The following is a 27,697-nucleotide window of genomic DNA, read 5'->3' as shown; positions in this document are numbered from 1 at the left end:
CGAAAGGAACTCTAAGGAAGTGATAGAGACGGCAATCTGCTTCGAATGCAGTGTATTGGCGGTCCTTGGGGCGGATGGGGAGCTGGTGGTAGGCGGACTTCAAGTCAACTGTGGAGAAGACTCGATACTACGCAATCTGATTGACCATGTCAGATATGCGTGGGAGAGGGTACGCATCGAGCTGTGTGTACCAATTGATGGTCTGACTGTAGTCGATGACCATCCTGTGTTTCTCCCGTCTTGACTATCACCACTTGAGCTCTCCAGGGGCTGTTACTGGCCTCAATGATCCCCTCCCACAGAAGCCGTTGGACTTCTGACTTGTTGAAGGTCCTGTCCTGCGCACTGTACCGTCTGCTTCTCGTGGCAACGGGCTTACAGTCCGGGCTGAGGTTTGCAAACCGTATAGGTGGCTCGACCTTAAGGGTCGTGAGGCCACAAATGGTGAGGGGGGGCAGGGGTCCGCCGAATTTCAGAGTAAGGCTTTGGAGGTGATATTGAAAATCAAGACCTAGTAACAGGGCAGCGCAGAGATGGGGAAGGACGTAAAGCTTGAACTTGCTATACTCTACGCCCTGAACGGTGAGCGTCGCGACGCAGTACGCCCGGATTTGCACGGAATGGGATCCGGAGGCCAGGGAGATTTTCTAGGTGACGGGGAGTATCGGGAGGGAGCAGCGCCTTACCGTAGCAGGGTGGATGAAACTCTCTGTGCTCCCGGAGTCAAAGAGGCAGGTCGCCTCGTGCCGGTTGATCTTTACCGTTGACGTAGCGGTCGCGTGGTTGCGGGGCCGAGACTGATCAAGGGTGATGGAAGCGAGCTGCGGAAGATGTTGGGAGGTCCCGGGCTGATCAGCGGTTGCGGAGGTATCAGCGGGCCGCGAACGGCCAGGCGAGCAGAGGTCCTGAGGCGCGGTCCAAGATGGCGGCGCCCATGGCGGGCGACATCAAAGATGGCGGCACCCACGGGCCGCACGTGGCTTGTGGTGGAGAAGATGGCGGCGCCCCTGGATCACTCATGGGGGGTGTAGCAATGCTGGGCCTTAAACAGCGGCGACCAACCGGGCCTGGCAAACGGAAACAAAGTGGCTCTTCTTCCCACACCCGTTGCAGGTCGCGCTCCGCGCCGGGCAGCACTGCCTAGGATGTTTGCTCTGGCCACAAAAGTAACCTTTGGGCCCTCCGGAGTTGGTCAGCTGCCGCGCGGCGCAGGCTTGCGGTGTACTCGAGTCGGCCGCTGGTGGGGCCCACGATGCCCACGAGGGTTCCACGCGGTCGGAGGTGTAGGCCTCCAGATTATGGGAGGCCACTTCTAGGGAGTTAGCAAGCTGCACAGTCTCTGCAAGGTCAAACGTACCCCCTTCCAATAGCAGCTGGGGAACGTAAGTGGACTTAATGCCCGTGACATAAGTGTCTCTGATTAATAGTTCGGTGTGTTGGACTGCCGAAACTGCCTGGCAGTTACAGTTCCTACCGAGTATCCATAGAGCCCGCAAGAAATCATCCTGAGACTCCCCCGGGAGCTGCCGTCTTGTGGCCAGGAGGTGCCTGGCGTACACTTGATTCAGTGACTTGATGTACTGTCCCTTTAGTAGCGCCATTGCTTTTGAGTAGGTGGGCGCGTCCCGGATGAGGGGAAAAACTTGTGGGCTCACCCGTGAGCAGAGGATCTGGAGCTTCTGCGGGTCTGAGAGTTCTTCAGTGGCTGCTCCGAGGTATCCTTCAAAGCAGGCTAGCCAGTGCTCGAAGGTGGCAGTGGCTTCGGCTGCTTGAGGGTTCAGCTCCAGGCGATCAGGCTTGATTAAGACGTTCATCTCGTAAAATCTTGTGCAATAAATTGATGTACCATCAATGACCACAAGACGAGATTGGTGAAACAATTGAGGCTTTATTGCACAAGATGTTGAGCCTCCTGCAGCTGGAACCAGAATGGCAACAGCGCAGGTGAGCATATACTTTTATACGGCGTCTGCTGGGAGGAGCCAGCAGGCTGGGATTACTGTGGTATCTGTAATACAGTGGCAGTACCGTAATACGCGTAGTGTATTACCAGTGGTGTTTACCACACAACCACTCATGGCACCACCATACCAAATCCTGGAACGTGTGTACCCATTCCAGGGGCAACTCCTGTCCCTGCCCATCTGCCCCACTGACCATCCATAACCCCCATCGATTGCCGAGGCCTCTAGCCATGCATCTGACGCTATTCCTAATGGGGAATTGGCAATCGTGGTTAAGTGAGACAGCAGTCGGAGGTATGCCTGATCCCAGGACTCAACTGGGTCCCAGTCAGCTGCTGAGCCTCTGGACCAGATTTACCTGGAGCTGATGCAGATGCTATGATGCAGCCGTGAGAGGCAGAGTGGGATGTCACCGACCCTTCAGCAGATCCATAGCCACTTGGTGGAGTCCCAGAGGTTAAGGGCACAGGAGATATTAACATCAATGCTAAAGTGGCTACCGCAGTGGAAAGCCTGGTGCACAACGTCAGCAGCATGAATGGAGGTGTCCAAGGCTCAGGTGGCTCAGTCGGTGACAGCCAAGGCTGAGCGCCTTGACAAAATATTTCAGTCGCTGGGGGACGTGACCTAGTAACAGGCAGACTTTGATGAGGTGCTGTGGGGCATGCCGATTCTCAAGTGGGCATTGCCGAGGCCCTCCAAAGCACGTCCCGGTCACTAGGGATGGTCTCCCAGTCCCAGGTGGGCATATACGAGGCGTTACAGGACATGTCCCAGTCTCAGGTGGGCATAGCCAAGGCGCTGCAGAGCATGTTCCGGTCGCTGGGGGGCATGTCCCAATTGCAGGTGGGCATTGCCAGTGCAGTCCAGAGTATGTGCTAGTCACTGAGGAGCATCGCTGAGGACGTCAGCACTGTGCTGCAGACCTTGAGGAGCCGCCAGGGCTTTCAGAGTCAGATGACGCAGGGTCAACCGGGGCTCAATCCAGCTGTTGCTCCATCCCGAGGTGAGCCCCAGGTCCCTATGGACATCGACCGGGAGTGGATGGGCTCTGGGAGCCACCTAATGGAGTGGTGATGACAACCACCCGCTCCCCCAAGACTCACCCCCACTGACGGACAAGGCCACGTCCTATATGAATCGGACGAGGATGAGGGCCTCCTTGGTCCTCTGGGCTTGCTGGACTCTCATGCTGCTGCCTGTCCTCCATTATCTGGTTGGTCTTGTGGGTCCTCCTCAGGTTCATCCTCCAACCCCTCTTGGTCAGCCCCCTCCCCCTATCATGCCACCCCACAGAGGAGGACAAAGCAAACCACCACAAACTGGGCCACTCTCTGGGGGAGGGGAGAGCTGTATACTGTGGTGCACCATCAGAGTGGTCGAGCCATCAGAACCACATCTTGAGGAGTCTGATGCACCGCTCAATAACAGCCCTGGTGGCCGCATGGGCCTCGTTGTACGGGTCTCCGTGTTGTCAATTGGCCTCCGTACCGGCGTTATTAGCCAGGTCCTCCGCGGGCACCCGTTACCCCCAAGAACCAACTAGCCATCCTGGGGTGGTCCTTGAAGAGAGCAGGGATGTCTGACTGCCTCAGGATATAGCTGTTGTGCACACTCCCTGAGAAGCGTGCAACTACGTGCATGATCTTCATGTGGTGGCCACACACAAGCTGGATATTCAGGGAGTGGAAGCCCTTCCTGTTCACGTAGGACACTCCAAGATGGCCCGGTGAGCACAAGGCAACGTGCAATCTATTAGCCCTTGGATATCGCATTGATGGCAGAGAATCCTGTTGCCCGGATATCTTGTTGGGTTTGGTCCATATCAAAGTTCATATGGTCCGCTGCCACGGCAAATAGGGCATCCACGACTTCACGGATGTACTTGTGGACTGTAGCTTGTGAGGTGCCTCACAAGTCCCCGCTCGAGCCCTAGAATGATCATGAGGTATAGAAGTCCAGGACTGCGATGACCTTGACGGTCACCGGGAGCAGGTATCATCCTCCTCCACGTGGTACCACGTCCACCTGGACGTGGCACAGGTGCCGCAATGCCCTCTGGTTGAGGCTGAGCCTCCGCGGCACACGCTGTCTGTCATTTGTTCGAAAGATCAGCAACATCTGTACACCTTGGGTCGTCGCGGGCCACCCCCTCTGGGTCCCTTCCTGTTTTTTGGGGGCGGCTGGGTCCTCAGGGGGCGGGGCTCGTGCACGCACTTACCCTCTCTTCGGCAAAATGTCCCGGTGCTGACACCAGCCCCTGGGTGTTCGGATGTTGGCCACTGCGTCCTGGGTGTTCCCTCACGCAGTGTTCAGGCAAAGTATCCAGGTATCACGGTCTGATTGGGGTGCTAGGCACTAAACCCACATGCTACATGGTACGTCTACCAACGGGGATCCACTTGGGATGTGTGAAGTGCTCATTTAACTACGATTGTCAACTCCCAATTAGCAAAGCCTTAAGCCACGTGGCCAGAGGCCTCCATGGTAAGTGGGAGTTATGGGTGATCGGTGGGGCAGATGGATTAGTGTTGGAGCTGCCTCCAGGGCAGGATCACACGGTCCAGGGGTCCGCTGGCGGCCCACCCCAACGAAGGGGCTGGCCCCCCTGGGGGCTCACCCACCTCACTCAGAGCTGCGGGGCAGCAACCCCAGTGCCCCTGGCTCTTTGCCTGTGAGTGAAGATAGATACTCACCTCCTCGGGTCCCCACAGTAACCCTTCCGTCAGCTTCAAGTTTTTAAAAAGGAGTATTAATCAGTGCCTGCGGGACCACTTGCTGGGGAGGTCATTAGATCATGGGGCCATTTGATAGGGGGTCGCACCTGTTAATTGTATGGAGGCCAGCCTTAAGTGGTGATTATTGATTTCTCGCCATGTTACGGCAGGATCCTGACTTCGCCAATGGGGGCGGGCCGGTTAGATTGCAAACAGATCGGCGCCCGACGCGGTTCTCGATTTTGGCCTCGCCTGCGATTTAAAAGCCTCGTCGCACTCTCGCTTAAGCGTAACATGACCATTAAATTGTGACTTTAAAAACTCAAATATCGGGCCACGATTTTGAAAGGGTGCCCCGATCTCGAAGTGAGCTTGAGCTCCACCCATGGACAATGTCACCCCCCACACTCATGGGCATTTCCCAACAGCATCCCCCCCCCAAATGAGGACACCCCGCTATGTGGTCCCTGGGACTCCCCTCCCAGATGCCCCCCCCAAACCCCCATACAGGCCCACCCCTTCCAGGACTCCATCCATCACCCCTCAACCTCCTAGAGGCCCCTTCTTACCTGCCCTTCAACTTCCCACCCTTCAACCCCTCCATCTTCCTGATGGATATGGCCCCCTTGGGCCCTGACCCTTGGCAATGCCACCCTGGCACACTTGTACTGTCACCCTGGCAGTGCTCCTGCCAGCTTATCAGTGCCATCTGGGCACCTTGGCAGTGCCAGTGTTTCAGGGGGAGGACCGGGGGCCACCCTGCACTATCCCTGGCCACCTAGGGGCCTCCGATGCCCTCCCATTGGGGTGTGAAGTGGTCGGTAGATTGCACCCTATGTTCTTAAAATGTAATAAATAGTGCTATTGTACTAACAGCCTTGAAAGATAATAAATATGACAAAGCAGTGATCTATGTAGTGGAGGAAGAAATACCAGGAGGCTTTCCGCACTGAATTCATTCCGACTGCAGTAACAGTTTTTTTTAAATCACAAAATCGACGAATAATTGCCTAATTTACAAAAAATGCCCAGAAAGGACAGGAGCAAAAATGAAACGGGACGCACATACTCCTCGGACTCAGGCCTTGCAGGAATCGAATCGGAGGATGGCAAAAAGGCGGCGGCGGGCTCCCCCTCCTCCCAGGTGACCATGTTGACAATGCCGCCGATATCAGCTGCATCGTGGTGGCTGAATTTTTAAAAATCAAAAGAGCCTGGCAGAAGAGGTGGAAGGAACTGAAGATGAAGCCCTGGCCCAGGTATCAATTAAAATAGAAAATATGAGTAAAGTTATGAAAGCATGTGGGCCAAATGTGAAAAATATGGAAGTAGCCCTTTCTGAACACAGCAATCAGATTTCCTCAGTAGAAAATGGCCTTTTTTCAGTGGTGGAAGACCAGATAAGGCTTCGCAAGATTGGGTGGAATAATTCTTTCTTTCAGGCTTCAACGGTAGGGCTAGAGCAGAGGCATGGTAATACTAATCTATTAAAAAAATCCAATTTACTCCCTCTCGCATTATGGATGACCACAATGGTCGAAATATTGTTGTCTGTGGTTCGCTGAAAACATTCCGGTTATTTTAGTTAATATTTATGCCCCCAAATGGGACGATACAAATTATATAAACTCCCTGATGAACCTTCTCCCTGACTTAAGTCACATTGGATGATTCTAGGAGGTGACCTAAATTGTGTCTTGGACCCTAAATTGGACTGTACCATGCCAAAATTTCTGATGCCATTTGGGATATCCAGGGCACTGATCTCATTTATGGAATGAATTGGGGCAGCCCATCCTTGGTGTTTTCAGCATCCAAACAGTCAAGAAATTTCCTTTTTCTCACAGGTTCACCATGCCTATTCCCGAATTGATTTTTTTTATTGTTCACAAGTCCCTCCTCCCTTCAGTGATGGCAACTGAATACTGAGCTCTTGTCATCTCGGACCATGCTCCTCATTTTGTTGATTTTCGTTTTGATTTTGACCCTCTCAAATGCCCACCTTGGAGACTAGGCACCACTTTGCTGTCTGATGACAAATTATATAGGCATTTGTCTGCTGCCATAGAAGACTTTATTAAGCTTAACAAAACAGAGTCTATGGCCGGGATTCTCCATCGGCTGATGCCGGAAACGGAAAACGCGATTGGCTGGAGAAACGGTTTCGACACCATAATCGTGGCGGGAGCCAGTTTCACACCAAATTCCAATCTCTGGTGCCTCGACAGCGCCGTCAATGCTTTCCACTCTGCAAGTGCAGTATACACCATTGGCATACAATTATTCTCCGTCTGACCCGGTATTCTCCAGGACCTCCGCAATTCTCCACAGAAGTGAATTCCTGACGGCGAGGTTCACCTATACTTTTAAAAATCGAGAAAGAGGAACGGTGGCTGATGAGGCAGAGAGAGGAGGTAAGACACAGAGAGGCGCGACCGTAGGCTGCCGGTCCTGACACTGCCAAGGTAGGCTTGGGTGGGGGGCCCCTGTCTTGGCCGGGTGGGTGTCAGGGGAAGGGCCATGGGGCCAGGCGACCCCCCCACGGGACTGGAGCAGTGTCCAGGCACAGACCCCAATTGCCACGGCCTGCAAGGCAGCCAACTTGCTGCGCACCCCACTGACCACCCACCTTGGCTCCTTGTTCAGCAGAGTGCCACCGGCCGTATGGGTGCCCCCCACTCTGCACCCCAGCCCCTACTCTCCCAACCCACCATTCCCCTGCACCCCAGCCCCCAACCTCCACCCCACCACCGCTGCATTCCAGCCCACAGTCACCCACCTGTTGCTCTCTTTGGTTGGCTCTGGATATGGCAGTCAATATGGTCGCTTTCTTTAATTCTAATTACGTTTGCTCTAGAGTCGCCAGGTATCTTTCGATACCGCCACAAGGTTCAAACCACGAATACTGATCAAAGACTCGATACAACAGTGAGTTAGTTCAAAGTCAATGCTTATTTATTTACACACACAGATAAATATACTCATGCATGAAACTCTGCAGACTAAACTATCACTACTGCTAAAGCCTTACTTAGCTTCGAGCGCCCACTCAGTCAGAGGAACAATGGCTGTTGTTCGGTTCTGAGGCTGCTGGGGTCGAACTGGTAAAGGGGAACAGCTAAAGTCGTCTGTCTGGTAGTGTGCGTTGACCTTGGACTTACTTGCTTCTGGTGCAGCTGGTGGACAGGTCTTTCCTTGGTGAGAGCCGGGTCCAAGAGAACAATTCTCTCTTGGGGGCTCCTTCTTATACCCAAAGGGACTTTGCGCTCTTTTGGGCGGGCCTTGAACTTGGCCCCAATCAATTGGGTCGTCTCTCGATCATTCCTATTCATTTCATCCAATAAAGGGGTGGGTGTCCTGATGGCTGGGCGTGTCCTAGGTGGCCGTTGGCCTGCTTTTTTTTGGTCTCCTCTGGCGCCGGGGTGCCTGCATAATTAGTATCAGTTACTCAAATGTTACTCTTGTTCCTGGAGATGGGCCATTAGTATGCTAATGGGCCTACAGTTTTGGTCTTGTCTGGGAGCTGCGACTCCAATATACAGACAAGCTCTGAACCTGCTTGTTTTCTCAGCATTGTCCATTTTCCATGCAATCTTTGCAAAGTGTCCATTTTGTAATCGGGAAGTGGCCATCCCAGATGGCTACACACCCCACCACCCCCGCACTCCAGCCCACACCACCCCTACATCCCAGCCCCCACCCCACCACCCCCGAATCTCAGCTCCCATTCACCCATCCACCAGCTCCGGACCCCAGCCCTACTCACCCTCCCCGCATCACAGCCCCTTGCCCCGCATCCCACCCTCTCCCGTAACCCACTCACCCGTCAGCAGACATCACCCGGCCTGCCCAAGGGCAATGCCCACAGTAGCCCCTACAGGGGGGTGGCAGACAGTGGGGCATGGAGCGTGCCACTGGCATCGGTAGTGCCATCCAACGGTACCCCTAGCAGCAGGGGTACCGTTGGCTGGCGCTACCAGGGCCAAAGGACCCCATGATGCTGGGATAGGGGAGGGTTCGAGACATGCAGGGACAGAGACCACTGTGCCAACCGGGGCCACTGTGTAGCCCAATGGACCTGTTTGGCATGGGGATACACACCATGCCAACATGTCGTCCTTTCACCTCCTCCAGATAATGGATATTGGAATTCAACCAGCAATGGTGGCATTCCCCCTAGTCGTTGCAGGCCTGAGGAATGCACTGCGGCTGTATGAGCTGGAGCTGCTCGAGGAGGAGGAGGGAACTGCAGCAACGGAGGGTGTTGGAGCGGAGCATGTCCCAGAGGAAGAGGAGGCAGCTGCTGAGGATGGAGAGCCAGCCGCCCAACAGGCCGAAGAGGAGGAGGTGCAAAAGTAGGCGCCGCATGAGGCCTCGTGTGTACCGGCTGCGCCTACCAATCAAGAACCTGCCAAACCGGACATGCTGTCGAAGACTCCGGCTGAGCAGGGTGACGGTGCGAAATATCTGCCAGATCATGGTACACCTGGCACCACAGGGGTATGGCTCCCAGTGGCCATCAAGGTGATGGTCGCCCTAAACATTGTGGCATGGGGTCCTTCCAGGCGTCGAGTGGGGACCTATCCGGGATCTCACAGAGCTCGGAACATAACTGCATCCGTGCCTTCATGGTGGCCCTATATGCCCAGTCAGCACAATACATCATTTCAATGTGCACCGAACTTACCAGGATACCCAGACAGCAGGGTTCGTTGCCATCGCCAATATGCCCCGGGTCCAGGGGATAATTAACTAATTGACAGGATACAAGACGCCCTAGATGACAGGCCGCTCTACACGAACCAAAAGGGTTTCCACTCGATGAACATGCAGTTGATGTGTGACATGCACATCTGCAGCCGATACCCGGGCTGTATGCCCAATGTCTTCATCCTGGCACACTTGACGATTCCCAGGCTCTTTGAGGCGCACCCCCAACTGTGGGGTTGGCTCCTGCGCAACAGGGGCTATCTGCTGCGGTCATGGCTGATGATGCCTATCCAAAAGCCACAGACTGAAGCGGAGACTCGCTGCAACGACACCAATGCAGTGACCAGGGGCGTGATCAAGCAGTACTTCGGCATCCTGAACATGCGTTTCAGGTGCCTGGACCACTCTGGAGGGGCCCTCCAGTATAGCACTGGGAAGACCGCCCGCTGTGTACTCCACAACATTCCACAGCAGAGGGGCAATGTGCTGGAGGAGGAGGATGAACACTAGGCCTCCTCTGATGAGAAGGATACGGGGGGAGGGCGATGATGGACAGGACATGGGGCCCGGGGAGGCACAGGAGGCCACACAACATGTGTGCCAGGGCCAAGGCACACGGGATGCTCTGATCACGTCCAGGTTCACCGACTGGTGGGTGGACTGGCCAGGGGCACAGACACTGTCCACACCCCCCTCCCAGCCACACACCCGCCTGCAACCCCCTTCATGATACATACCTGCCGCACTACAGTGTGCAGGCCTGGGTTGGCAGCAACAGTGGGTATGGTCCATGGGATGGAGGATGATGACAACCCGCTCTGCGATGAACTCTGGTGCTCCGCATCATTCAACACCGTCTACCTGGGTGATCCCTGCATGCGAGCTGGTCATTCCAACACATGGTCCTAACGAATCCCTGGGGTACCGGAGTTGGAGACGTCGGGGGAGCGGGAGGGGGGAGGGGCGTTGTAACATTGTGAGCAGGTATTTAATGTGAAAACATATATACAGATACGTGCGCTAGCCCCTATTGCTAAACTGTGCCCTGCACAGTGCCAACTTAACTAGTGCCTACTTTTCTGGCCTTATGGATCTTAACGCTACGTCCAGGTGGATCCCCAGACTGTGCATCCGGAATGTAGGCGGCTTGCTGGTGTTCTTCCCGCTGCCCACCAGATGTGCCAGGGACAGGAGGGGGGAGTCTGAAGTGCTGCGGTGTTCCGGCACATCACCTGCGGGAGTCACCGGCACGGGCGCCATCACATCCTCCTCCCTTGGGGTGCCCGATGACTCGCGGGCTACTCCATCGGATGGTGGTGCGAGTGGAGCTAACCCGGAGGCTCCCCTACCTCCTGGCGCTGCCAGTCCCAGAGTCCCGTTGCCATCACACCCAAGGTCTGCGTTTCCACGGCCATGGAGCACAGGAAGTTGACCACTTCCGTCAAGGACTGCGCCACATCATGCTGTGACTGTGCCACAACCTTCTGGGTATTTGCCACATCAGCCAGTGACTGCGCGATCTCTCTCTGGGACTGGGCCACCTACCCCTGCGTCTGTACCATGTTGGCCAGAGTCTGGGCAATGCCGCCGATGCTCTCAGCCATGGCCAGCTGTGACTGGGCCACACATAAGAATGCCGCTGCAATGTCCAGGAGGCTCTGGAAAGGGCAGCCCTGTCCTGGGACTCATCCACCACCTGCACAGAATGCTCCAGGCCTTGGACATGCTGATCCATGGCCGAAACCCTCACCCCCAAGACCTCCATCGCGGGCGCCACCTGTGCGGTATTGGCCTGGGTGGCACGCATGGCCAACCACCTCCTGCTTCTGCATGTGGTTGGACTTCTCCACCTGCGCCTGCAGGTGCTGGATGCTTGCCAACAACCTCTCATGTTGTTCCTGGCTCTATGACTGCATCTCCACGATTGATGGGACTGTCCGTTCCAGAAGCCCAAAACCCATCTGGATGGCAGCTAGTCTCTGGGGCCGGCCCACCCTCTGATTGTCTGTCCTCTCGGGAGTTGCTACCTCCACCTGCTGTACCAGAGCATGTGTGTGGTGTGCACCAGATGGTGTTCCAGGAACCTCATCACTAAGTGCCCAACCGAGATGAGTGTCTCTGGGATGGTGGAAGGTGTTGGAGACAGCTGTGACGGGAAATCGGTGTCTTCATGGCTCTAGATGTGGCTGATGGCGGGGGCACCAGAAGGTCCCGCCCTAGGTCCTGCAAGACACAACGCATGATTAGACGGCGCACGGGCCTTGGATGGGGGGGGGGGGATAGTGGGACTGGTGTGAGGGCGGTGTAGGGTTGAGGGTGCTCTGGGGGTGAGGGTGGTGTGAAGGTTTTGTGGGGTTGAGGGTGGTGTGGTGGTGTGGAGGCGAGGGTGGTGTTGGGGGCGGTTGATACACTTATCACGAGGAACCGCAACTCAGCGGGGTCCCGCCCGAGGCCGACCTCCACCCTGGCGACTGCCCTTTCCTCGGGTCTACCGACTACGTCCAGGGCCCGCTGCTCTGCCGGGGTCCCACTCCAGGCTTCTCCCGCTTCCTGCGGTAATGAGCAGCCTTTTCCAATGCACAATGTTAGACAGTCCAACGCATGCAGCCCAGGGGGATGGGTAGCTGATGCCTTCAGTAGCCAGAGAACCCAGCCATGGTGGTCGATATGGATGCCGGCATATCGTGTAGGACAGGGTTTCGGATGTACTCCGGGTTGTGGGGGGGTAGCGGTAACCGGTGTGTGGGTCGGGGGTTGTGCTTCTTTTTTAATGTGGACGTTGCTGGTAAAGCCAGCATTTATTGCCCGTCCCTCGTTGCCATTCAGAAGGTGGTTGTGAGTTGACTTCTTGAACCGTTGCAGTGCTTGAGGTGTAGGTACACCCATTTACTGTTAGGGAGGGAGTTCCAGGATGTTGCCTCAACAACAGTGAAGGAGTGCCGATATGTTTCCATGTCGGGGTGGTGAGTGACTTGGAGGGGAAGCTCCACGTGGTGGGGTTCCCAGATATCTGATGCTCTTGTGCATCTGGATGGTGGTGGCCATGAGTTTGGAAGGTGTTGTCTAAGGAACCTTGGTGAGTTACTGCAGTGCATCTTGCAGATGTTACGCACGGCTGCCACTGTTCGTCGGTGATGGATGGTTTGAATGTTTGTGGAAGGGGGAAAGCAATCAAGTGGGCTGCTCTGTCCTGGATGGCGTCAAGCTTCTTGAGTATTGTTGCAGTTGCACTCTATAATAATAATAATCTTTATTGTACAAGTAGGCTTACGTGAACACTGTAATGAAGTTACTGTGAAAATCCCCTAGTCGCCACATTCTGGCACTTGTTCGGGGACACCGAGGGAGAATTCAGAATGTTCAAATTACCTAATAGCACGTCATTCGGGACTTGTGGGGAAAAAATGGAGCACCGAGAGGAAACGCACGCAGACACAGGGGGAATGTGCAGACTCCGCATAAACAGTGACCCAAGCCGGGAATTGAACCTGAGACCCTGGTGCTGTGAAGCAAAAGTGCTAACCACTGTGTTACCGTGCCGCTCATCCAGGCAAGTGGAGAGTATACCATTACACTCCTGACTTGTGCCTTGTAGATAGTGGACAGGCTTTGGGGAATCAGGAGATAAGTTACTCGGCGTAGGATTCCTAGCTTTTGACCTGCCCTGGTAGCCACAATATTAATGTGGTTCGTCCAGTTCAATGTCTGATCAATGGTAATTCCCAGGATGTTGATTGTGAGGATTAAGTGATGGTAATACCATGAATGTCAAGGGGCAGTGGTTAGATCCTCTCTTGTAGGAGATGGTCATCGCCTGGCTGTGACGTGAATGTAACTTGGCACTTGTCAGCGCATGCCTGGATATTGTCGAGGTCTTGCTGCATTTGGACATGGACTGCTTCATTATCTGAGGAGTCGTGAATAGTGCTGAACATTGTGGAGTCATCCGCAAACACCCCCACTTCTGACCTTATGATGGAAGGGAGGTCATTGATGAAGCAGCTGAAGTTGGTTGGGCCTAGGACACTATCCTGAGGAAATCCTGCAATGATGTCCTGGAGCTGAGATGATTGACCTCCAACCACCACAACCATCTTCCTTTGTGCCAGGTATGATTCCAGCCAGTGGAGAGCTTTCCCCCTGATTCCCGCTAACTCTCCACGGGGAGAATGTGCAAACTCCACACGGAAGGTAATTTAGTGTCAGCTCCTCGCCAGGTTAATGCGGCTTTCAGTTTGTATTATCATGAGATATAGGAGTCAGAGCTTCCTCCAAACTCTTCAGGTGTGAAGAGTTTTCTCGATGGTCTACACATCCCGGCCATTGAGGGAGGCAGGAGACAGGAAGTGGAATCCTCCTTAAGTCCAGAAGAAATATTGAAATGTATTGGGCGGCTGCAATCTGGTAAAGCCCCCAGTCCTGACAGCTTCCCAACTGAATTTTATAAAAGGATCTCAGAGCAGCTCACACCTCTATTAATGGACATGTTTAATGATTCACTGTCTAGGGGGTCACTACTCCGACCCTCACTCAGGCATCAATATCATGCTCCTTGAAGGGGTATCGGGGCGGCACGGTGGCGCAGTGGTTAGTACTGATGCCTCACTGTGATGAGGACCCAGTTCGATCCCGGCCCCAGGTCACTGTCCGTGTGGAGGTTGCACATTCTCCCTATGTCGGCATGGTTCTCACCCCCACAACACAAAGATGTACAGGGTAGGTGGATTGGCCACGTTAAATTTCCCTTAATTAAAAAATAAAATAAAATAAAGGGGGTAAGGACCCAGTAGAATGTAGGTCATTGTCACATGAGAGTACCTTTAAGAAATGGATGTTTAAGCAATGTACCTTTAAGGAATGGAGTTGATAATATTACTGAAGCGATGTCAGAGGTTGGGGGGGGGGGGGGGGGGGAGCTGAGCTCACTCACTCACTGAGTTAACACTGCAAAATATGAAAAGATGATGTGCTTAACGCGGTATCTGGGCATTTACGTTTGCCTGTGATACATTCTGACTCATTAGATATGGCAAAGCTCCAGTTGCAGATTAAGCAATTTGAACATGAAAAAGAATTAAAGCAACTTGAACATGAAAAAGAATTAAAGCGGCTTGAATATGCAATGAAATAAAAAGAAAGAGATAGAGATAGAGAGGAAAAAGGAAAGGAGAGAGAAGAAAGAAACAAAGAAAGAGATACAGAGGAAAGGGACAAAGAGAGAGAGTTTGAACTTCGGAAAATGGCTCTGAAACATGAAAATCAGTTAAAATTGGCAGACGCAAAGGGACACGTACAGTTGGAGGAGATGGATGGGGATAATGAGACAGCGCCGTAGTCGAAGACGTGGTGGGGATCTATTTAAATATGTCCAAGCATTGCCAAGGTTTGACGAGAAGGAGGTAGACGCCTTTTTCATTTCATTTGAGAAGGTAGCTAAACAAATGCAATGGCCACAGGACATGTAGGTATTACTGATTCAAACAAAGCTGGTAGGTAGAGCTAGTGAAGTGTTTGCATCACTACCGGAGGAGGTATCTGGAACGTATGAGGAGGTGAAGAAATCCATCTTAAGTGCATATGAGCTATTGCCTGAAGCTTACAGACAAAGGTTTAGAAATTTAAGGAAAGAATTTGGTCAAACATACTTGGAGTTTGAAAGGCTCAAACAGAGTAATTTTGATAGGTGGACAAGGGCTTTGAAAATAGACCAAACGTATGAAGCTCTCAGAGAAATTATTTAAAAATTCAATTCCTGATGTAGTGAGAACTCATGTGGAAGAACAGAGGGTTAAAACTGCAAGATTAGCAGCAGAAATGGCAGATGATTGTGAATAAGTTTATAAATCAAAGATTGGTTTCCGACATCAGTTTCAGCCGGTGAGGGATAGAAACTGGGGACATGAGAAATACTCAAGTGGTAAAGGTAAAGGTGATCTGATGGGAGACAATAAAGAGAGTGTACCTCAGATTAAAAAAGAAATCCAGGAGGGTGGAAGAGAGATGAAAAGTTTCAAATGTTTTCACTGCAATAAACTAGGCCATCTAAAGTCACAGTGTTGGTGGTTGAAGGAAAGCAATGGGAAGGCCGATGTGGTAAAATAGGATAAGACAGTGGGATTTGTTAGAGTGGTAAAGGAAAGCCCAAGGGAAGCGAAGGAGGTGCAAACGATTGTACAGCCTGTTCAAGAAGTAATTGTTAAGAAGGTGCCAGATCTCTTTATGGAATTTACTTGTGTGGATAAAGTTTACTCATGTGTATCGGGAGGATCAGGTAAAGAAGTAACAATTTTAAGAGATACAGGGGCTAGTCAATCTTTAATGGTAAGAGATGAGGAATTATGTAGTTTGGGAAGAATGTTGCCAGAAAAGGTGGTAATATGTGGAATTCAGGGTGAGAGGAGTAGTGTTCCATAAGGTAAGGTTGGAAAGTCCAGTGAAGAGTGGTGAAGTGGTAGTAGGAGTAATTGATAAACTATCTTGTCCAGGAATACAGTTTATCTTGGGGAATGATATAGCTGGATCGCAGATGGGAGTTATGCCTACTGTGGTTGATAAGCCAGTGGAAAATCAGACAACTGAAGGGTTGAAGGACGAATATCCTGGGATTTTTCCGGACTGTGTACTAACAAGGTCGTAAAGTCACAGGTTAAGACAAGAGGAGAAATTAAAGAGTGAATATGAAGTTGAAGTGAAATTATCAGAAACGTTTTTTGATCAGATGGTTGAAAAAGAACAAGAGCAGGTGGAGGATGAGGCGGATATTCTTAGTTCAGGAAAATTGGCGGAGTTACAACAGAAAAATGTAGAAATAAAATGGATATATCAGAAAGCATATACGGAAGAGGAATCTGAGAGTATACCAGAGTGTTATTACCGTAAAAGTGACGTCTTGATGAGAAAATGGAGACCTGTACATATGCAGGTGGATGAAAAGTGGGCAGAAGTTCATCAAGTAGTATTGCCGGTAGGGTATAGAAAGGAGGTGTTGCGAGTTGCACATGAGGTACCAGTGGGAGGTCATTTGGGAATAAGGAAAACTCAAGCTAAAATCCAGAAAAAAATGTATTGGCCTGGACTAAGTAGAGATGTCGTAAAAGTTTGTCAATCAGGTCATGTAATAAAATCAGCACCCTTAATATCCATTCCAGCATTTGAGGAACCTTTTACAAGGGTCCTAATCGATTGTGTAGGACTGCTTCCTAAAACAAAAAGTGGGAATCAATATCTTTTGACTATAATGGATGTGTCGACTAGGTTTCCAGAGGCCATTCCAGTACATAATATTACAACTAAAAGGATTGTGGAGAAATTACTTAAATTCTTTACTAGATATGGACTACCCACAGAAATTCAATCGGATCAAGGTTCAAATTTTACTTCAAAGTTATTCAAGGAAGTTACGGATAGCTTAGGAATAAAACAATTTAAATCAACTGCGTACCATCCAGAATCGCAGGGAGCATTAGAAAGGTGGCATCAGACATTAAAAACAATGTTGAGGGCGTATTGTCAAGATTATCCAGAGGATTGGGATAAAGGAATCCCATTCGTATTGTTTGCAATTAGGGATGCACCTAATGAGTCTACCAAATTTAGCCCTTTTGAACTAATTTTTGGTCATGAGGTAAGAGGACCACTTAAATTGATTAAGGAAAAATTGTTGGGTGAGAAATCGGAAGTTACACTGTTGGATTACGTGTCAAATTTTAGGGAATGATTAAATAGAGCAGGTGAATTGGCTAGACAACATTTGAAAGTTGCCCAAAATGTGATGAAACAGGTAGCGGACAGGAAATCCAAAGTTCATAGTTTTGTCAGTGGGGATAAAGTTTTAGTGTTGTTACCCGTGGTATGTGAGCCTTTAAAAGCTAGGTTTTGTGGACCGTATCAAATTGAAAGGGAATTAAGTGAGGTGAATTATGTGGTAAAAACACTAGATAGAAGGAAAACTCACCGAGTGTGTCATGTGAATATGCTTAAAAGGTACGTTGAAAGGGAAGGAGAGAAAAAGGAGGTTATAATGATTCTAACTCAGAGTGACGAGCCGAATCCAGATGATTGTGAATTTGACATACCTCAAATTAAATTGGAAAATGAGGATGTTCTTAAAAATTGGGATGAACGAACTGACCTGAAAGAGTTATTGATATCACATGGGCAGGTTTGTAGAGATAAATTGGGAAGTACTCAAATGGTTGTACATGATGTAGATGTGGGAAATGCTGTTCCTATCAAACAACATCCATATAGGCTTAATCCTTTAAAATTGGCACAGGTTAACAAAGAGGTTGAGAGTATACTTAAAAATGGCATAATTGAAGTGGGTTGCAGCCAATGGAGCTCACCCATAGTGATGGTACCTAAACCAGACGGTACCCAACGGTTGTGTGTGGACTATCGAAAGGTGAATGCAGTTACAAGAACGGACTCTTATCCTATCCCGCGTTTGAAGGATTGCATTGAGAAAGTGGGACAATCTGCTTTTATTTCCAACTGCAAGACATGGAAAGAACATTCAAAACATCGTATGGAGTTCTTCGATCCACTTCAGTTTGGTGATGAACCTAGCCAAAAGTGAATTCGGAGAAGCTCGAATCACTTTCCTTGCGGAGTTTCGATACCCTCAAGGGAAATAATGCGATCTCTTAGCATGAATGAATTTGATCGAACCTTTGTGCAAAGGTTTCGTAGCGTGATTACTCCACTGATGGACTTGCTAATGAAACGTCAAAAATGTAAATGGACAGTGGACTTTCAACAGGCAATTGACTGCCCGAAAGCTGTGGTAACACATGCTCCTGTATTGGAGAATTGCAAGGGATTCTGTGGTCAGATTGAACTAAAGTATCTGATTGTAAAGAGAAATGCTGAGAAGTAGAGGAATGGATGGATCGTGCAGAGACTTTGTTCAAAGAGACTGTCAATCAAAAAGGATTTCGGTTGGAGGAAGAAGAGCAAAGAAAAATGGACTATATTATTATGCCTGTTTGCGTGTGTTGTTTTTTTTTGTGAAACGTAAAAGTATTTTACTGTGTGCATTTAGTCGATGGTGCAAAAGTGAAAAATGAAACCATCTTGAAGTTGATGGGGGGGGGTTTCTTGGGGGGAGGTGTCATGTGAGAGTACCTTTAAGAAATGGATGTTTAAGCAATGTACCTTTAAGGAATGGAGTTGATCATATTACTGAAGTGATGTCAGAGGTTGAGGGGGAGCTGAGCTCACTTCTGCTTTTGGTTTCAGTTTTGCTGAGAGCAGCTGAAAAGTACCTGGCTGGTTTTGCTGACAGCAGCTGAAAAGTGCCTGGCTGATTTTGCTGAGAGCAGTTTAAAAGTGCCTGGCTGTTTTGCTGTGAGCTGCTTAAAAGGAGAAATCCAGTTTGAGACAGCAGCTTGAGAAGTTCTGGTTTGCTGTGAGTTGCTTGAAGGGAGAAAGCCAGTTTGAAAAAGCAGCTTGGGTGTGTCCGTGTGTTTCCAGAGAGCTGCAGGAAGAAAAGCAAGGTGCTGGAGCTGAAGTCAACCAAGCTGATATATCTCTGCCATAAAACAGAAAATATATATTAACTGTGACCTGGTGTGTTACTGTTTTGAAGGTTTGAAGCCTTTTGGATGTTTGAAGGAACATTTTGAGGGATTATTTAGTGTTGTATTATGTTCGGGGTTATCTTTGAAGTAAGGGGTATTAAGAGATCCAATGTTTATTTAATAGGTTAATTTGAGTTCATGGAATAAACAGTGTTATGTGTTAAAAATCCACGTGTCGACTTCCGGGTGCGGCGATGACCAGCTAGGTCGCACGTTTCGGCAACTCCCAGTGGAACGGACTTTTGGGCTCTTAATAGGAGCCCCAACGGCAATTTTAACGGCTAAAAACACTGTGCGGTAAACCAGAAGGGAATCCCCCCTGGACACGGATGGAAAAAGGAGAGGAATGTGGCCGGATTGCGGTGGATCCTCTAGAGCAGCGGCCAGGAAGGCAAGCACAAAGCAAGATGGCGTCGGAAGGTGGCAGTTTAATATGGGGCCCTGACCAACAAGAGTTCCTGCGGCGCTGCGTGGAAGAACTTAAAAAGGAGATGAAGAAGGAGTTGTTGGCCCCGATATTACAGGCGATTGAAGGGCTAAAGGAGGAGCAAAAGACCCAGGAGCAGGAGCTTCGGGTCGTGAAGGCAAAGGCTGCTGAGAATGAGGATGAAATACAGGGCCTGGTGGTGAAGACAGAGATGCACGAGGCACAACACAAAAGGTGTGTGGAAAGGCTGGAGGTGCTGGAGAGTAATGCGAGGAGGAAGAATTTAAGGATTCTTGGTCTTCCCAAAGGTGCAGAAGGGGCGGACATCGGGGCATATGTGAGCACGATGCTTCACCCGTTAATGGGATCGGAGGCCCCGACGGGCCCGTTGGAGGTGGAGGGAGCTTATCGAGTTATGGCGCGAAGACCGAGGGCTGGAGAAATTCCTCGAGCCATAGTGGTGAGATTTCTCCGATATAAGGACAGAGAGATGGTCCTCAGATGGGCAAAGAAAACCCGGAGCAGTAGGTGGGAGAACGTGGTGATCCGCGTATATCAAGATTGGAGTGCGGAGGTGGCGAGAAGGAGGGCAAGCTTTAATCGGGCCAAGGCGGTGCTGCACAAAAGGAAGGTTAAATTTGGAATGCTGCAGCCGGCAAGACTGTGGGTCACACATCAAGGGAAACACCACTACTTTGAAACGGCAGAAGAGGCGTGGACATTTATTGTCGAGGAGAAACTATAATAAGCGGGCTAGAAAAAGAACGTTTGGGACAAAGTGGTGGGGTGACTACGTGGGGTGAAGGGGGGGGAAATGGGGGAAGAGATGATTTCCCAAGTTGTTAATCCTGCGACCCTGTAACTTTTCTCTCTTCCCCATGTCGTGGGGGAGGGGGGGGAGGGAGGATGAGGAGCTGGGGGCGCCGGCCATTGGGGGCGGGGCCAAATGGGAAGCGCAGGCTTTGTTCCCGCGCTATGGTAATCATGGCGGGAACAGGGAAGCAGGAAGGAGGGGGCCTCGCACAGTGGGGGCCGGGGTCACGGGGGGAAGGCGAGGTCGGCCAGAGTTTGCTGACTTCTGGGAGCAACATGGGGGGTGCAATTACGCTAGAAAGGGATCTAGCGGGGGGGGGTTAACTGGGTTGCTGCTGCTGGGGAGAAGGGGGAGCTGGTATGGGGTGGGGTGGTCGGGGCGGGAGAGCGCCGTTGGGGGGAGATACGGCTACGTGGGAACCGGGTGAGGAGCTGGATTGAAAAAGGAGATGGCTAGTCGACAAGGGGGGGGGGGTAAAGAGCCCCCCAACCCGGCTGATCACGTGGAATGTGAGAGGGCTGAACGGGCCGATTAAGAGGGCACGGGTACTCGCACACCTAAAAAAACTTAAGGCAGATGTGGTTATGCTGCAGGAGACGCATCTGAAACTGATAGACCAGGTCAGACTTCGCAAAGGATGGGTGGGGCAGCTGTTTCATTCGGGGCTAGACGCAAAAAACAGGGGGGTGGCTATATTAGTGGGGAAGCGGGTAATGTTTGAGGCAAAGACCATAGTGGCGGATCGTGGGGGCAGATACGTGATGGTGAGTGGCAGATTGCAAGGGGAGGTGGTGGTTTTAGTGAACGTATATGCCCCGAACTGGGATGATGCAAATTTTATGAGGCGTATGTTGGGACGCATCCCGGACCTAGAGGCGGGAAAGTTGGTAATGGGTGGAGATTTTAATACGGTGCTGGACCCAGGGCTGGACAGATCGAGGTCCAGGACCGGAAGGAGGCCGGCTGCAGCTAGGGTGCTCAAGGACTTTATGGAGCAGATGGGAGGAGTAGACCCCTGGAGATTTAGTAGACCTAGGAGTAAGGAGTTTTCGTTTTTCCCCTATGTCCACGAAGTCTATTCACGGATAGACTTTTTTGTTTTGGGAAGGGCACTGATCCCGAAGGTGACGGGGACGGAGTACACGGCTATAGCTATTTCGGACCACGCTCCACATTGGGTGGACCTGGAGATAGGGGAGGAAAAAGAACAGCACCCACCCTGGAGAATGGACATGGGATTATTGGCAGATGAGGGGGTGTGTTTAAGGGTGAGGGGGTGTATTGAAAGGTACTTGGAACTCAATGACAATGGGGAGGTTCAGGTGGGAATGGTCTGGGAGGTGTTGAAGGCTATGGTTAGAGGGGAGCTGATATCTATCAGGGCACATAAAGGAAAGCAGGAGGGTAGGGAAAGGGAGCGGTTGTTGAAAGAACTTTTGAGGGTGGACAGACAATATGCGGAGGCACCGGAGGAGGGACTGTACAGGGAAAGGCAAAGGCTACATGTAGAATTTGACTTGTTGACTACGGGTAATGCAGAGGCACAATGGAGGAAGGCACAGGGTGTACAGTACGAATATGGGGAGAAGGCGAGCAGGTTGCTGGCCCACCAACCGAGGAAAAGGGGAGCAGCGAGGGAGATAGGGGGGGTGAGAGATGAGGAGGGAGAGATGGAGCGGGGAGCGGAGAGAGTGAATGGAGTGTTCAAGGCATTTTATGAAAGATTATATGAAGCTCAGCCCCTGGAAGGGAAGGAGAGAATGATGTGCTTTCTGGATCAGCTGGAATTTCCTAAGGTGGAGGAGCAGGAGAGGGCGGGACTGGGAGCACAGATTGAGACGGAGGAATTGGTGAAAGGGATTGGAAGCATGCAGGAGGGGAAAGCCCCGGGACCAGACGGATTCCCAGTGGAATTTTATAGGAAATATATGGACTTGCTGGCCCCGCTACTGATGAGAACCTTTAATGAGGCTAGGGAAAGGGGGCAGCTGCCCCCGACTATGTCAGAGGCAACGATATCGCTCCTCCTAAAGAAGGAAGATAGGCCCATTTCCCTCCTGAATGTGGATGCTAAGATTCTGGCAAGGTAATGGCAACGAGGATAGAGGATTGTGTCCCGGGGGTGGTTCATGAGGACCAAACTGGGTTTGTGAAGGGGAGACAGCTGAACACAAATATACGGAGGCTGCTAGGGGTAATGATGATGCCCCCACCAGAGGGGGAAGCGGAGATAGTGGTGGCGATGGATGCCGAGAAAGCATTTGATAGAATGGAGTGGGATTATTTGTGGGAGGTGCTGAGGAGATTTGGCTTTGGAGATGGGTATATCAGGTGGGTACAGTTGCTGTATAGGGCCCCGATGGCGAGCGTGGTCACGAATGGACGGGGGTCTGACTATTTTCGGCTCCATAGAGGGACGAGGCAGGGATGTCCTCTGTCCCCATTATTGTTTGCACTGGCGATTGAGCCCCTGGCCATAGCATTGAGGGGTTCCAGGAAGTGGAGGGAAGTACTCAGGGGAGGAGAAGAACACCGGGTATCTCTGTATGCGGATGATTTGTTGTTGTATGTGGCGGACCCGGCGGAGGGATGCCAGAGATAATGCGGATACTTGGGGAGTTTGGGGATTTTTCAGGGTATAAATTGAACATGGGGAAAAGTGAGTTGTTCGTGGTGCATCCAGGGGAGCAGAGCAGGGAAATAGAGGATTTACCGTTGAGGAAGGTAACAAGGGACTTCTGGTACTTGGGGATCCAGATAGCCAAGAATTGGGGTACATTACACAGGCTTAATTTAACGCGGTTGGTGGAACAGATGGAGGAGGACATTAAGAGATGGGACATGGTGTCCCTGTCACTGGCAGGTAGGGTGCAGGCGGTTAAAATGGTGGTCCTCCCGAGATTCCTTTTCGTGTTTCAGTGCCTCCCGGTGGTGGTCACGAAGGCTTTTTTCAAGAGAATCGAGAAGAGTGTTATGAGTTTTGTGTGGGCCGGGAAGACCCCGAGAGTGAGGAGGGGATTTTTGCAGCGTAGTAGGGACAGCGGGGGGTTGGCACTACCGAGCCTAAACGACTATTACTGGGCCGCCAATGTTTCAATGGTGTGTAAGTGGATGGGAGAAGGGGAGGGAGCGGCGTGGAAGAGATTGGAGAGGGCGTCCTGCAGGGGGACTAGCCTACAAGCAATGGTGACGGCACCGTTGCCGTTCTCACCGAAGAAATACACCACAAGCCCGGTGGTGGTGGCTACATTGAAAATTTGGGGGCAGTGGAGACGGCATAGGGGAAAGACGGGAGCCTCGGTGCGGTCCCCGATAAGAAATAACCATAGGTTTGTTCCGGGGAGAATGGATGGGGGATTTGGAGCATGGCAAAGAGCTGGGGTAGTACAATTGAGAGATCTGTTCGTAGATGGGACGTTTGCGAGTCTGGGTGCGCTGACGGAAAAATATGGGTTGCCCCAAGGGAATGCATTTCGGTATATGCAACTGAGGGCTTTCGCGAGGCAACAGGTGAGGGAATTTCCGCAGCTCCCGACGCAGGAGGTGCAGGATAGAGTGATCTCAGAGACATGGGTGGGGGATGGCAAGGTGTCGGACATATATAGGGAAATGAGGGACGAGGGGGAGATCATGGTAGATGAGCTGAAAGGGAAATGGGAAGAAGAGCTGGGGGAGGAGATTGAGGAGGGGCTGTGGGCTGACGCCTTACGTAGGGTAAACTCATCGTCCTCGTGTGCCAGGCTAAGCCTGATACAATTCAAGGTTCTACACAGGGCGCATATGACTGGAGCACGGCTCAGTAAATTTTTGGGGGTAGAGGATAGGTGTGGGAGATGCTCGAGAAGCCCAGCGAATCACACCCACATGTTCTGGTCATGCTCGGCACTACAGGGGTTCTGGGTGGGGGTGGCAAAGGTGCTTTTGAAGGTGGTGGGGGTCCGGGTCGAACCAAGCTGGGGGTTGGCTATATTCGGGGTTGCAGAAGAGCCGGGACTGCAGGAGGCGAGAGAGGCTGATGTTTTGGCCTTTGCGTCCCTAGTAGCCCGGCGCAGGATATTGTTAATGTGGAAGGAAGCCAAACCCCCGGGTGTGGAGACCTGGATAAACGACATGGCAGGGTTTATAAAGTTAGAACGGATCAAGTTCGTATTAAGAGGTTCGGCTCAAGGGTTCACCAGGCGGTGGCAACCGTTCGTCGACTACCTCACAGAAAGATAGAGGGAATGGAAAAGAAGAAGACAACAGCAGTTGCCACTTGGTTTTGTTTTTGTTTATATATTATTTATTTATTTGTTTAAAATTGGCCGCGGTTATTTATATTGCTTTGCTGTTGTTCAAAGGAAAAACTATGTACTGTTATGTTTGGCCACAAAATTTTGAATAAAATATATTTAAAAAAAACAAAAAACCACGTGTCCATAATTGTAATATCACATCTGGGGAACAAACCGTGTGCTGGAAAAGCAACAATCCATTAAAGGGGTAGGTTGGTTGAACTCCATGATACATTTTGGAGTTCTGAAAACACCTCGTCCATAACAGTCATACCAACCCATTTCACTTCTTAACACAGGCGCTAAACTACTGGTGAAGTCCTGGCATCCCAAATGGAGCCCTATCACCAAGTTTAGTGTCAGAAGACCAGACAGGCTTTATTAAAGGCAGACATTGTCGGCCAATGGCCAATGCCTCTTAAACATTGTCCTTTTCCCCCCTACTGCTCGGGAACCTCAAGTCATAGTATCCTTGGATGCTGAAAAAGCATTTGATAGGGTGGAATGGATCTATCTCTTTGAGATTTTAGGGAGATTTGGTTTCAGCCCAAATCTTCCTCCTGGATTCATCTGATACCCCTAAAGCCAACATCCGTACAGTTTCTTCAAAGTATTGTCTGTTAGGCAGGGGCATTGGCCAGGTTGCCCACCTTCCCCATTGTTCTTTGAACTAGCTATTGAGCTCCTTTCAATAGCGTTAAGGGCATCAGATGGGTGGAAGGATATACACTGGAAGGGAGTGGAGCACCAGATCGCACTTTACGCTGATGATCTACTTTTATATATTACAGTCCTGGCCTCCTCGGTGGACAACTTAATGAGGATACTCACAACATTTGGCATCTTCTCAGGATACAAATTAATGTGGATAAAAATGAGTGATTTCCGGTGAATCCATTAGTCAGAATGGCTCAACTTAGTTCACTGCCATTTCATCTCTCGCCCTTTAATTTCCAATACCTGGGGATCCGCGTAGTCCATTCATGGACTTTTCTTCACAAACTGTTCAAGTCTCATCGGTAATGTTAAAGTGGACTTACAGAGCTGGACCAATCTTTCTTTGACTCTTGCAAGCAGGATCCAAACTATCAAGATGAATGATCCAGGCTCAAATTGGGGTAAAATGCAGGCTCAGTCTTGCATCACAACCTCTTCCCCAGGTGCCATAATTACTGCATCGCTCCCCTTCTCCCTTGCAGGTCTTTCCTCAAATCCAGAGGTGATCTCCTCCCACAGGATTTGGAAACAGTTCCAGCAGTACTTCAACCTTCTCTCGCTGTCTTTGCTTTCGCCGATCTGTGACAATCACCTTTTTGTGCCTTTGGGCTTGGACCCACCGTTCAGGTCTTGGGGGCAGGACGCCTTGTGCACTTCGGGGACTTGCTTTTAAAAGAAAGTACTGCCAGCCTTGAGAGACTCATGAACACATTTAGTTTACTGGCTCCAACCTTTTTTGTTTATTTCAAATTTGAGATTATTAACCCAAGTGTTTTTTTTCCTTCCCCCTGACCAAATCCTCTGCCTTGTTGGATAAGATCCTGTCCTTGGCACAACAAAACAGACGGTTTATCTCAAACTTGAATAGACTTCTCTTTCTTTGGATACTGCCCCTTTGGATGGAGTAAAGGAGGAATGGGTTGAGGAGTTAGGCCCTGGACTTACTGAGGAGGCTTGGGGGGAATAATTCTACATGGGTGAATTCCACTTCATCTTGCACGAAACTGAGTTTGATTCAGTTCAAAGTATTACATAGAATACATTGGACTAAGGTGAAGATTGTGGTGATATGCATTTACACATTAATGTACGCAGTCATCCATACAACCTCCGACCAGCAGTTAGCGATAGAGATGAGCCATGTGGCGCCAGAGATTCGGCAATTGGTAGTAAGTCGTACTAGAGGACAGTCGAGTTCAATTATTTGTTACCATTTGTATTATAGTTTGTTAATTATCTTTTTGTCAATAAACTATATTACTCGTCAAAGAACTAGATGTTCTGTGTGCATCATTACCACGGCCACAACACAACATAACATGGTACCGAGCGTGTAGAACAATTGAAGATATCTATGGACAAGACGGGATGGAACAGCCCGGAGAAAGGAAAATAAAATTCTTCCACCTACCCGGTAAGCTACTGGCAGCTGGAACACAATACAGAGAAAGACTGTGAAGTTAGAGATGGAAGGTTTGAAGGCACCCCACCAAGCTTCAAGTCACCAGTAACGTAGACAAAAATTTACATGTTTTTAAACAGCAATTCGACCTCTTTGTTGTAGCCCTTGACCTGCACACACAGCCTGATGAGAGGCTTATTGTGTTGCTGCTCACGAAAGCAGATCTTCAAGCTATCAAAATTTATAATACCTTTGTGGTCAAGAGCAAAGCAGAAAGCAAGAGCTTTGCTGAAGTAATTAAATACTTTGATCACCATTGCTCCCCGAAGAAAAATGAAACATACAAGCTTTATATCTTTCACACGCGCACTCAAGGGCAGGAGAATCTTTCGATAGTCTTCTGACCAATTTGCAGTTGAAGGCTCATCGTGCAATTTCAGTACTTTAAAGTCGTCAATGATCCGCGATCAGATAGTGTTTCGGACATCGAATGATAAGGTTTGCGATAGTCTATTGAGGGAAGAAGACCTTCAATTACAAAATGCTATCAAGATTTGTCATGCAAACGAGCTAGCTGCACAGCAGATTCGTACTCTGAACCCGAAACGTTTTGTTGTGGAAGAAGATGCCAGCGCCATAAGCTTGGTAACGTATTCCAATAAGAAATGTGCTCCCAGTGGGGGTGGCCGTTTTAAATGACAATGTCCAGCATTTGGGAAGGTGTGTTCCAAGTGTGGCAGATCAAATCATTTTGTGAGGCAATGTTTTTCATGTCCGACTGGGTACCAAACAGGATTGATTAACGTGGTTGTTCAGATGTGCATTAAAGACCTATTTTTTGTTGATCTGATTTTGACTGAGGGCATGATGACTCGGAATGTGCAAAGTGAAGAAGTCCTACATACCAGTTGCAGCAATAGCCATGGTGTTGTTGACTCGGCGGTGGGGCGGCATGTGGCGCAGTGGTTAGCACTGGATTGCGGCGCTGAGGACCCGGGTTCGAATCCGGGCCCTGGGTCACTGTCCGTGTGGAGTTTGCACATTCTCACCATGTTTGCATGGGGTTCACCGCCACAACCCAAAGATGTGCA

The 27,697-nt window shown here is 50.5% G+C and overlaps 1 pseudogene; it reads left to right on the top strand.

The window, feature by feature from the left end:
• The first annotated feature begins 533 nt into the window (after positions 1–533).
• LOC140392300 (nucleosome assembly protein 1-like 1 pseudogene) overlaps positions 534–27,697 on the top strand; it is a 32,197-nt pseudogene continuing 5,033 nt past the window's right edge.

This window comes from Scyliorhinus torazame, chromosome 16, assembly GCF_047496885.1.
Source record: "Scyliorhinus torazame isolate Kashiwa2021f chromosome 16, sScyTor2.1, whole genome shotgun sequence".
In the NCBI taxonomy this organism is placed as follows: domain Eukaryota; kingdom Metazoa; phylum Chordata; class Chondrichthyes; order Carcharhiniformes; family Scyliorhinidae; genus Scyliorhinus; species Scyliorhinus torazame.
The sequence above is the reverse complement of the archived record's forward strand: the minus strand, read 5'-3'. Positions and strand labels throughout refer to the sequence as shown.